The 13842-nt window shown below is 34.0% G+C and overlaps 1 protein-coding gene and 1 non-coding gene across 3 annotated transcripts in view; one reads left to right on the forward strand and one right to left on the reverse strand.

Moving 5' to 3' along the window:
- LOC133530773 (uncharacterized) overlaps positions 1–13842 on the forward strand; it is a 156286-nt gene that overhangs the window by 11448 nt on the left and 130996 nt on the right. The window lies entirely within an intron of this gene.
- Trnad-auc (transfer RNA aspartic acid (anticodon AUC)) lies at positions 516–588 on the reverse strand. The gene has a single exon. It is a non-coding gene; the product is annotated as a tRNA-Asp (tRNA).

The following is a 13842-nucleotide window of genomic DNA, read 5'->3' on the forward strand; positions in this document are numbered from 1 at the left end:
TTATTGTACCACAAAAGAAAAAAACAATAACAGATATAATAGATATAATTTATCTCTACAGTTCTCGTTCAGTATCTGTCACAGACTAATTATTTTATAAATAGAGACATATCCTTTTTTGTTAAGTTATTAGAAATTTTGTTAAGTTCGTCCGTCCAGAGTGACCACCGACGTAGTACCCAAAAGTTCCCAGTTCGGCAAGCTCGGCCGAATTTCACCTTCCCATGCAAACGGAGTTTCGTTCTCATTTTAAAACTACGTGTTGTATTGTAATGCAACTTTGCACATACAATGACATGAGGTATATCTAGGGATGAATTAGTTTATATTGCTCTACCTTATAAAACAAACAAAATAAAGCAAAGACAAGTTTTGTATGAAAATCTGAAATTCGTTGTATTTTCTTAACTATGAAACTAGGCTACATAAACTAATTACAGCAATCTAACTAGTAGTTTTAAAATGAGAGCATTAAACTACGTTAAGCTTAGAATAAATTTAAAGTGGAAAAATACTGTCTTGGGTGAGACTTGAACTCACGGCCTCTGGATCGATACTCCAGCGCTCTGCCATCTGAGCCACCAAGACCTCATCTATAGGGAGCAAATTTTTCCACTATATGGGTCTAGGGGACCCTAGCGACATCTACCGTAAGAACGTTACACTTCTTAGATGGCTACTGGAGTTCCAAGTCATATACTACGCTACGTTTGTATGGAGAACCGAGCTTGCTGGTGACCCTTAAAATTCAGATGACGACTAATTTCAATAGCCTCCCGTACTTTTCACTGAATCACGAATATTCGTACATTTTATATGTATTCCTGCCACGAAGGTTTTGTTGTTAACATGTCTGTACTGAATGAATCTAAGGGTCGATGCAAAAAGCAATGACGCGGCATTTTCCTGGATCCCATTGGTGGTGGTGTAAGGATACACGCGTAAATCATAATTAATTATATGAAGAAATTGTTCTTTTTGTCTTCACTGGCCCAAGGTTTTTGTAATTAGTAAAGGATAAGCTCTAGCTGATGGTAATGATAATATAAGGTCGTTTATTATGAATATCGCTGTAGACAAAATTAATCTAGGAGTTTTGTTTTTGCAAGATCGCAAACTTTGATCAATTATATAAATTTAAACTAATACGATATTTATCATAATTTAAACTAATACGGGACATAATTTAGTGCACCTACTTTTATTATTTGGCCTGACGTTTGGTGCAATGGCGTCGCCAAGTGGAAGGGGGGGAGGGGGGCGCTAATATTGCTAACTCAATGTATACGCCTCACCCTCCCATCGGCCATATGAACTGCCGCCCCTTGCCTAGGTATCACCTGGCTGGTTGGATGTGGTCTTACGGTACCTTTTTATGGCTAAAATAAATTTTAATGAAAGGCTTGTGAACCTAGAAATGTAATATACTCGTATAGATAAAACTGGCAACAAATGACACGGATCGAATCTCAAGCGGGCGGAACCAAGGGAATCACTAGTAACTTATAAAATACTTAACCTTTTTTACGTCAAGAACACCTAAAGGCGTCGTTACTAGTCGTGCCCACAGCGCCAATGACAAACGTACGCTGTCAAAGTAGCCTTCACACTTTCGAGTAAGTATAGGGTTTACATTAGCTCCCTTGCGCCCGGGAGCTTGGCGTTTGAGTGATGTTTGTGTTAATGACATATAGCGTTCAAAGGGTTAATTTAATACATTTTAATATTCCTACCTAAATTTGAACGTTAAAATTTGTGTGATATCGTTGATATTTCAACTATAAGAATAATGAAGGGTACTCAATTACTTCGTTGGTTTTCTATTTTAATTAAGTCTATTTTAAAACCATTTACGGCAGAGCCACGCTCGTGTAGCACAATAATATAATAAACATGATATTAATGTAAGATCCTTGAGGTAATAACTTTAACAATTTTATCATGATTAATTGGTTTGAAATTACTTGTAATACATCACAATCCCAACAATAAAGTACGGGCGGCTATCAATCAAGTTGAGATTTAAAAAGTAATAATGCCGTTCCTATAATGTACTTATTACTGTATATTTTACAAAATTAGGATTTATTTATGATTTTGGATTATTTATAAATTATTAATTGGATTGATGACAAAATAAAACAGCTTAACAATAAAATTACTGCTTTTTATCTAGTACTTAATTCATCACTTTGACCTAGTTCATTTGAGATTCCATCAACTCTCAATAGTCTTTACGGGTCCCTGGCGGGTGATGCCTCTGCGTGCGTCCCATGCCACGGGCAGCATCCGCTCGGTGTACCCCTTACAATTCATTAAAGTGTCAAAACGGTCTCTTCGTGTCGGCTTCTGCTCCGCGGATGCCTCCCAAAGGTCTGGAACACTATTGTTCCGTAATGGAAAAGACATACAAAGTACTGCTGTTTTTATGACTCGTAGTAGATGGGCGTTTTCTAAAATAAATATTGAAAACCTGATTCTTATAAATCTGAACATTTTTGCGGTCATTCTACTCAGAATGTACAGCATTCTCCATCCTACTGTTAAAAAAATATGACCCAAAATGGCCGTTCTATTACGTCACGTTTTAGTGTGAAAAAAAAATCACTTGTATGTGTGCGTGACGTAGTGAAAACTACAATTTTCATAAAAAATATTGTGAATTTTTTTAGCAGATGTATTGAATATGCCAGTGATTTTGAGTTGAAAGAACCCAAAAACACCAGGATATGTAAGAATCAGGTCTTCAATATTTTTTTAGAAAAGCTCAGATAATATATGAACGTTTTAAATTTTTACAAAACATCATTTGTGCATTAAAAAACGCTAGATTAGTAAAAAGGTGACATTCGAATGTCTACTGCAGCTGCATTACTGTTGCGGCGATGTTATTGCCGCCACTGTACCTCTGTCAAATTCCTTGAAAAAATTAGTGACGTTCACCGCCGCGATTATGACGTTAATTCTGTTACGGCCCGATTCGAACAATGCTTATAAGAAGTCACAGCGGTACAATACAGATCTATATGTCAGTGTCAAAAGTGACATCTTTTTCAAACAAAAACGTAACTTTTGACACTGATAGATCGGTATCATAGGGAGCGTGCATGAACTGTAGGAGGCAGCACAGGAGCCGTCAGATTATTGGCGCGAGGCGAAAATGTGATGTTTTTTGTTCCGATGTAGCCCACAAGATGGCAGAACCTACTTGCACAAGAAAACACGTGACGTGTAAATGTGCATGTTTATGGTTCCGATTCAGGCCACAAGATGGCAGACCCTCCAACGCGCACGGTCCCTATAGCGTTGTGACTTCTTATAAGCATTGTTCTAATCAAGCCGTTACTCATTTTATGAATGCAGCGCTGCAGTAGATATCTAAATGAATGAATGAAATATTTATTATGCATAGTTTTAGGTACAGTTAGATGAAAATATATATACAAAGTATCCGGTTTACGGTATCCCTGAAATTACCTTACAGGCATGAATAATGTACAATTGACAGATATTTAATGACCTACTTACTTTTAGTCTAAAAATACCATTTATGCTTTAAAAATATTTCTCTACAAGCAATTTTTAAAGCCTTTTTGAATTTTATGAATGGTAAATCTTTCGGGTGCTTTATTTTAAATCTATATGCATATATAAATGCAATTATTTCTACCAGCGACAGCTTTATTGTTACATTTAATGTTATTTCTCTTCGGTACTAGGAGTCAATTCTTTTTCCCTATTTAACCAAAACGTTTTCAAACGGCCCACTTACGTACGTTTTTTTGTTTTGTACATATACAATTTTAACTTAAAATATTTGAAATAGAACATTTAAACACAATAGATGCTGCAAATATATGTATAGACTATTATAATTCTAACATTAGTTCAAAGAAAGAACAATTAATAACACAAGAAATACTTTTCCAAGAAGTGTTAAATGAACTGTGCCACTACTTCGAATAAATGAAACTCCTTTAATCAACCAAGACTAACACCTATTCGGACCAAGCAAAAAAGAACTCAACTCCAACGTCATAAAGTGCTATATTACTGCAGAAACTTGGAAAGTGTTTCTTTTTCTCGGCGTCGAGAATTCTGAAAGAAGTTTGAAAGTCTCTATACAGATTGTTTTTTTTTTCTTTTTATGCGAATGGACTTTGGCGAGCAAGTTTAATGCATAGCACAAAGGATTCTTTTACGCGTTCTTTGCAAATGCAACATTTATTTGACAAAGTGCGACATATTAAATTGCATACAAGTCTTCAGCTGTGAGGGAAACATTTTATTAGAAATTTCATGTAAGCTTGCATTTGTGAAGTTCAGTGGCGTGGCGTGAACTAATCCGTGAACGAACATCTGCGAGGCCGTTTCCAATGGGTATTTCTAAAGTAATAAAAAGTTTGTTTTTGCGACCCCAAAGGCTCCCGAGGCCGTGGGCGAGAGCTCCATTCTGTGGTGACATTGCAGTTTATTCTTTGATTGCTGTTGGATTCACTATATTGAGTGTCTGCATTGTGTGTGTGTATTGAGTGTGTGTGTATTTCATTAAGTATATTTTAGAATTTACCTGTAAGTAGAGTCAGGGTATTAAACATCTACACGGACAAAATGCCAACCAAAATTAACAATTAGTAAGTAACGCTAGTTTGAAGTTCGTATCATCCATATTTTGGCACTTTGTTCTGGCACATTATACATTTGAAATGTTGTACAGTCGCGAACAGATATATCTGAGCGCGCGAAGTGCTCAAAATTTCTGAACAACGCTAGCGCCTTATTCTTATATAAGATGCTAACAAATTAGCTACCGATATTTTAAGAGATGGTACTTTACGTTAAAACAATTAATTTTAACTATGTAGAAGCTTTAATCTTTAAATATAAATTAAGAAAACTTTTCACATACATTTTTTGTTTTTATTTACCGAACTACACACATAAATTTTAATTATATCTAAAAATAATCACGACACGTTATCGTTTTACGTCTAGGAAGCATTTTCGCTACATACCGGGAAATCCATGTTACGGTTAAGCGCTACGATCGCAGCTCAGCGGTGAATGTGTTAAATGCCGGTAACTCACTTACAACCCCTCTGGTGTTGTCCATGGGCGTCAGTAATCGCTTACGATCAGGCAATTCGTCTCCTCGTTTGTCTCCTATATCATTAAAAAACCGTTCTAGAACAAGATGAAGTGCCTTTCACGAAACTTCGCGAAATTAACTTCTCCAAAGAAAATGCAACATCATTTTTGATTACAAGTATGTTTGTTCATCCCGAGGCCAGTATAAAACCATCAGGTGTATAAACAACGAAGATCTCATCGCGAGCGGAGTGTGACATGGTAAGTAGCGGGGCGCGAAGCGGGGCGTATAGCGGGACTCATGGCGGGGCGAGCCAGTAAAATGCTTCATTCCATAGTTCCCATAAGCAAGAATGGTGTAAATATTGCCAAAAAAACCATCAACAAATTTAAATTTTAAGTAGCGTTGGTACCCTTACCAATATAAAGACGGGCAGCCTGCGATACATTTAACTCGTGTAATTATATAGGTAGGTACAGTCAGCTGAGGAGAAAAGGTACCCCCTTGCCTAGAAATTTGTATGCACAAAGGTGAAATTCACTTAGAACGGTATCTTTCTTTGCCATAACATAAACGAAATATATCTCGATATTTCGAAATTATTTTGTATAATTTATCCTTTTAATATCCTAGCCATAATACTTATTGAGTACGATGCAATATTACTTTTGTTTCGTAAAATTTTCACACAAATAAAACACAAAGTTTATTTTAAGGTATATTATGTTGATAGGTTTTTTTCAATAAATGTCAATATTTAAAAAAGTGAAAATTCTTTATTTACAATAACAATACATATATGTACATAAAGGATATATATACAGAGGATTACAATAACTGGCTTAAATCTAAAATAGGCTAATGAGGCATTGTACCAAGGATGCTGGCGGCATTTCCTCGTTGTAGCGCAATACTGATATGTTGTGCGAGGAAGCCGCAGGCTCTTTAAATAAAATCACTCTATTACGTACATTTAAATTTGAATTACCACTTTCTAATTTCCGCTTACCGCTACCCGCTTATCGAAACGCTACTTCACTGAGTCCTGTGGTTTATTCTCAACCAAGAATTCAATGTTGCAGCCACTAACACAAACTTTAGTGCAGACACGACTTTTGTTTGTGATAGTGTATCTATTTGCTTGTCCAATTGAAAATACGATAATTCGCTTAAGTTTCAGATGTTATCTTTTTTTTGACAACACAGTGTACTCAATTTCAATTCGATAACTAACGGCCCGATTCGATTTTTAAGATATGTTAAATATTAGGTCTAGATACGATATGGATCGAATATTTCGATGTTAAAAGTGACGATTGTCGGCCTGATTCGAACAACAAGAATTTTTTTCTTCAAATAGAAACGTCATTTTTGTCACTGACAACGTATGTAGCTGTAGACCTAATATATTACGTATATTAAAGGTCGAATGGGGCCATTTGTTTAAAGAAACGTCACTTTTGACACTGACATATCCGATCCATATCGTATCTAGACCTAATATTTGATGACTTCCGGTTTGAGTGCCATCTTGATAGTCACGCTTCGTGATTACTTAGTTTTTGTCGTTGCGCATTCGCGAGTCATCGCTCACGTAAGCAGTTGCGTTACACTTAGTCGGCGGCCTATGCCACGCACCAGGTGGTGAAAATTGTCTCTTTACTTCTGGGGCCCCCTTCACTTACGAGACACTTTTGTGTTAATTTTTTCAGTGAAAGACAACAGGTAATATGATTCCAGCATGCGTCGGATTCGTCTAATGAATTCCTCAATCAGTATTTCCTATTTTTACTTCAAAAGTCCGCAGCGAGCATGGATTTATTTTACCTTCCCATACAAGCGGAGTTTTATTCTCATTTTAAAACTATGTGTGATTGTAATGAAACTTTGCACAAACAATGACATGAGGTATATCTATATATGTATGTCTGTAATAGTTTATATAGCTCCAGCTTATAAAACAAATGAAATATAGCAAAAACCTGTTTTATATGAAAAACTTTAATTCGTTGTATTTCTTTAATTATGGTACCTGAAGCTACATAAGCTAATTACAGACATAAATATAACTTATCCTATTATAAGTACAAAGTTTCAAAGCAATAGCTAGTAGTTTTAAAATAAGAACATAACTACTTTTTTTACTACTACGGGGAACCGAGCTTGCTGCGGATTCTGTACCCCTAGTGTAAATTTAGTCGATAGCGAAACGTGACGTACGCGTTTGCGTTAAGTCTCATTTTGTATGGGTTTTTGAACAGCGCGCCAAGCGGGACGTTTTGGAAAGTCAAAAATCTCATACAAAATGACACTTAACGCAAACGCGTACGTCACGTTTCGCTGTCGAAAATATTTACACTAGGGGTACTGATTTTACTATAACATTTAACTAATCAAAGTTGTATTCCATAAAACCTGCGTCATTTTTGAGGTCGCAAAATACATTATGTATATGTTAATATTTCATCAAGGTACCTCGCTCTTGAAACCAATTTATTAACACCCCATAATTAAACCGTTTTGTTTAATTACACCAAATTGTAATCCGTTTACTTTTTATCGAGCCAGCAACGTTTATTTTCCGTTAATGGCTTAATATATTTATTACTTCTCTGAGGCGGTTTTATTTAGTAGTTAAGATTTTAACGGATTACCGCTTGATGCTGCAGCCGTAAGTTAGCTGAGTTGGATTTTTTGTTTACATTTAAAACGTATTTTAACAAATTTAAATCCTTGGTATATTGAGAAGTTTCAGAGGACGGTTTATAAAATAGAGTTCATCTGCGACTTTGCCCACGTAGAAGTCGTTAAATCTTGACACGCGGTAGCGTGTCCAGCCAAATTCAAAGAAAAAGGAACTGGCGACGCAACCGTGTGTAATATTACACGAACCATTTCGAGCTACTTTTGACCCCTTCACAACTTGAAACCTATTTAACCTACACACATGAAATTTGGCACAGTTATCCAAACCCCTTATCTTATCTAAAATACAAAATTTCATAGATATAAATATCACAGAGGCCTAGACAAGGTGATCGTATCAAATATAAGGCCACTTGAATGTACCGAAATGTACTTATAAGGTTAGTGGACAGGAAAACACGAAGCTGTATGAGGGTGGGTTCTTATCTTATGATTTTCGGGGGCCCTTGCGGATACACTTGAACGCATAGGGATATTTTGTGCGTAGGAGGTGGTTGGTAATATTTAGGAATATACTGTTACAAAAGTAAATAATTTACGCAATCATATATTATTTCTAGATTCAATGGTTTCAATGGCACTTGACATGAATCTAGGCTATCTTGTAGATCCGTGTTATAAACCTACTTTTATAGTGCTTCTTATTGCATGGTTACCCTAAACTATTACTACTACAGCAATCGGGATACTTGCAGGTACTCTGACCTAACCAGTTCATTACGATGCTTCCTCTTTGACAGCCTCAACCCAAGTGAACGAGCCTGTCCAACATTTACCGTGTCCCCACCACCTGCTAAAACTACCGTGTTTTGACATAATGTTAAATCGTGTTCAGTATAATGTTATTTTTCCAACTACCCCTGTATTAATCGGGGTAACATAATAATGTTGTCACGGTATAATTATTATTTAACTGCTATCTTAAATGTAAACATAAATAAATCATGACATTCGGCCATCCAACTTCGTGCATGACTCCGGCGCACGAACCTTCTCACTAAAAGCTAGATCGATTTAAATCTTACACCAACCGTGAAAAATTATTTAAAGCGTCAAAACAGTTTCTAATGAAGTAAATTGAAACTTAACTTATCACAATTGATACATTTACATAATCAGGAAATGTGTTAAATAAAATTATAATGAGATACATGAAAATAATATCATGACATTCGGTCTTCTGTTTCCCCTTGTTCATATAACTTACTACTATGCCGTGACATTAGCATTTTGCTACGTTAATGAAAAATCTTAATACCTGTTGTTAATTTCGTATAACTAAAAAAAACAGACAAAGCTCAGTTTTTATTATGTATAAAGTTTGTTTTGTTTTCTCAAAAAACCAAACATTACTTCTGTCCGTTAAAACTTGTCTTTGATTTAATTCAATACCCGATGTTTTACAGGCAAAAGTGGTTCGACTTCAGCACTATCTGTTTCAGTTCTACATTTAACAATCAAACCTTTCTTGACCCAATATTGTATTATACTACATTGCGTTAATGTAGACTTCATCTTACTCCATTCATGTATTAATCGTTACGTAACGTAGCAATAGGTTAGAGATAATATTTAACCCCTAAATGGCTTTAACTCTGAAGTCGACGTGACAATCTTTATAGTCATTAGTCCTGTGTTCAGCTCAAAACTATTAAGTTCAGTTGAAATTTTACACATTTACAATATTATGTCTCTGGATCCATATCTGCATGTGAAGTGTCAAACTTATATAAACGTATAATTGGATTGTTATAGGTAACAATACCTATAACAATGTTCAAGTTTTTGTACTTTTTTATTTAAAAGGTTGCTCTGATTGTTAATAATACTACTCATTTCATAATGGGTGTTCGTATGACAATAACACACGACAATTTCTTTATTCAAATGCCACCTTGAATAACATCGCTTTCAGAGGCTATTATACAACTCTGCTAGGGGTGATACTAAAGTGTCCTTGAGGTAATTAAATTTTGTGTCTTGAAATTTCAAAGGATGCCAAACATTTTGCAAAAGTTTCAGTTTCAATAATTGGTTGTATTTATACATTAACATAAGATTCCCGTATACTGCTTTTAAGGTGACTAAAGCACTGCTAGATACGCCTTTGACATCAATATAAATTACAAGTGTCAATACTAAAAACTCAAGTTCGCTTAATTTAAACAATGATTGAAACTACCAAATCAAATTATTGTCATATCCAATAAAATCCATTTTTTTCTTTATATATATATTTTTTTCTAGGACTACATCTATGCCATAATATATTGTTCATGTCATTGATCGAAGTCCACATTTTTATTAATATTATCTTGCCTTAAACCTCTACGAGCTTTTTTTTTCTTCCAATATCTTGTATTACTTTTGTAAACAATATAAATTATGATAATTAGCAAACCATAACAGATATATCTTTACTAAAAGGACAATAACCCCAAATGTGCCTCATGGCATTAAGTCCGCCTTTTAATAAATAAGGTTTTCTTTTGTGCAATAAAGATTAAATAAATAACTGTTCTGTCAAACCTATATCTATAGCTTATTTGGGCGTTACTTGTTATTATCGTCAGGTAAATACTATATTAACTAACTATCCTCATTAAGCTTATTACATACAATTTATTGCGTATTTACCTTGTAACGCTACTAATAACTCTACAGATACGTCAAATCTCTATCGTCTATGCACTCTTTTCTCACACATCTCTTTTTCATTCGTTTTTTTTTTATAAATTATACATCGTTTTTTACTACTTCCACTTTTGAATTTCAGGAACTACGTAGCAGTTTAAAACGTTTTCTGGATATCTGTATCATATTTTTATACTTTCAACTTGCGAAATATGACCATGTACATTTGCGTTCAACTCAATTATCTTATCTGTCCCGTCGTAATTATCTAACTTTAACATCGCTACTAACTGATGCTGTTACAACGCATACTCCCATAGGTACTACAAGTACAAATTATATTGAATCGTTCGAACTGAACACCGCGTTTGCTAAGTTTCAAACGTTAGTTATGTAAATATAACTTCCAACCAATTCTAGATAATCACCATTCAATCTGCAAACAAAAGATTCGTCTCTCTATTGATCTTTCTGAATAATTGTTCCTTTATCTTCCCTGTTTCCCTACGTAATCTATATTTAGGGCAATTATCATCATCTACACTCAAGTACCTACTTTTTTTCACTTGTTAGCCTTTGTCACAAATCCCATGGATACAACAAATCGTTTGCAATATGTCCGATCTGTTGTTTACTTTACAATCTCGACTACTCAAAATCTGTTTACCTGAGATACTCTTGTACTGTCTGAAGTCTACTCTATACTATATTTGTTCTATATTTAAGTCGTACAGTAAAACATATTTATTATACTATAACATTTGGTATTTTGGTAATCTCCATAGGTAGGTATACATATGCTTATATAGGCACTATCCTGTTACTGTTTATTTGTTAGCACTTATCACTTCAACATTATGCGTCCATCTGCATTCATTAGTTTTATTAATAATAATTAGTTTTATTTAACGGAATATCTCGTTTAATCCATGATAATTACCTCTGATCTCTTATTTAATGCATTTCTATACATTTAACACCTTTTTATTCGAATAATAATTAAAGTTACTTCAAAATTATGATAGTTAGAACTTCGTGTGCATAAAATATACTCATACAACAATGTCTCTATTGTCTAATGTCTGTAAAATATCTCAAAATGCAATATGAATATCGTCTAATCTATCGAAACATGAAAATAATTAACAATTATTTAAAATTTCACATATATATATAAAGATATTTCTTCTAATACTGATCATCAACAACATCGAGTTAATTATCCCAAAAGTTTAATCAATTTCACGAACTCGCTGTCACAAGAGTTTGCGACTCAAAAATTCAGTCAAAAACACTAAACATCCATAGCCAATATAAGATGTCAAATGTTATCACAATTTCATTTTACTATTTTTAATACTATCATATTTAGCTTGTTGGATACTAAAAAGGAGCTACAACTCTAACACATGTATCTTTCCTCAAGACTGCGTATAAGTAGTCATTTAGTCAACTATGTTGTTCTGAGTGGATTAAATTGAACAAAAGTTTATTTTTACATCGATAAAGCGACGTGTATACTATAATATTTACAAAAGCTCAACTAAACATGGATAGGTTTATTAACATCCACTTCATTTGATAAACTCCTGATCATCAGCTAACTCGAATCAGTCAATCGTGTCATGTCTTTTAAGTATTTGATAGGATACAATCATCTTTCTATACTCCTATTTTGTTCCATATTCCTCTCGATATCAATTATAAAGAAACAGCTGTATGTTATAACATACCCAATCTCTCTGCTCTATTGTTTTTGTCTTTTTTCAATAATTTTAATAATTCCTTTCTTTTACTACGTTCAACACTTATTTATTAGTTATCCTATTGTTCGAACATATGCGTTAAATTTTTTCAGGCATCATATTTTCAAATCTTCTATTATACCTCTATCTTGTCGCCTCTCTTTTTTTTTAACTGTTTGGGTCATTATTCACGTTTCTGTTTCTCATTTCACTATCGACTCACAAGAGATCACGAATTGTTCTACTATAAGTAAGCTAACAAACTACAGCAAACTTTTGCAATACTGTTTCGTGTCTTAATTATTGGTTGCATTAAGAAAACCCAGAATTCATTTATGAAAATACTACTAGCTTGTAGTTAATTTCATGTTCAAACTGGGTAACTTGATACTTTAGTCTGTAATGACATCACCTGTACACAGTTTGTCAATAAAATATTTCTATTCTATTTTAACTATGCATTTTGTCCACCTCTCAAAAAGATTACTCACACTGCTCTGGTCTATCCATTATAAGTCTCTTTATCCCGTCAAATGACAATTAATTTCTGTTATATTTATCAATCTCGTATAAACTTTCAATATCTTTTTCTCTAGTATACCGGCTTCTGCTTACCTACCTAAGTACCTCGATACTTTTCAATTTCCTGCTTAAAGGCAAATCTCTTTACTCGAAAGAAAGAAAGAAAACCTCGATCTGTGTTAGAACTCAGTCACTTTACGTACTTGCTACTGTATCATTACTCACGACGGTTTAAATTTCTGCAGTTCAGTTTTGGATCACTATATCAAACTCAAGAGCCTTAATCAATGCTCAAGCATTAAACGCATTCATGTTCAATTACGTTCTTCATCTGGCTCAACACCCGAAATTCAAACAACTGTTTTTTCATAGAAAAAAAGAAAAACTTCCCCAAATTCTAACAATTTTTTTTGTAAAAAATATTAATTGTAACACACATTTCAATCGAACAATAGTCACAGACATACAGTATCTGTTCTCTGTGTACAACTTGTCTCTCTTTTCATTTTAGCATCTATTAATAGTATTAACCATTTCAATCGGACAATGCTCACACACATACAATATGTTTTCTATGTATAACTTATCTCTCTTTTCATTTTACCATCTATCATTAGGTAGATGTAAACCATTAGGTTTTGTTATACTTTTTTTTTACTTCATTTCATAAAATAAAATATTTGATACTCTGTATTATAGAATTTAACGGAGATCAAACTTAATTTCGATCTAACTTGTAATCAAGACGCTGTCTTACATTTTACCCACTTATACTTTATATTCTCTTCTCACAAGGCCACTGTAAATTCTATATCTAAAAAAATCGCGTAAGTATATCTCCCCACACGACAGTCGTGAAACTGCCAGCGTCGATAAAAATCTATAATTCTTATCTTCATAAGAGTGTAATTTCACTAATTCATCCTTCGTTTGATTCATCTCTCCAAAATTTGAGGCGTATGCTCAGGGTTATTTTAATTTCAACCATATATAAAATAAAAAATATATGAACCATTTCAAGAGAACGAACGTTCGCTACAAACGTTCCGTTTTTTTCATATTTCACTTACAGCTCTCACAAGTCACTATTGTGATTCTGTATCTCCGTTTAATTAATACATACGTATGCTTGTTGGAATTAAAAAT

Source organism: Cydia pomonella, chromosome 23, assembly GCF_033807575.1.
Source record: "Cydia pomonella isolate Wapato2018A chromosome 23, ilCydPomo1, whole genome shotgun sequence".
In the NCBI taxonomy this organism is placed as follows: domain Eukaryota; kingdom Metazoa; phylum Arthropoda; class Insecta; order Lepidoptera; family Tortricidae; genus Cydia; species Cydia pomonella.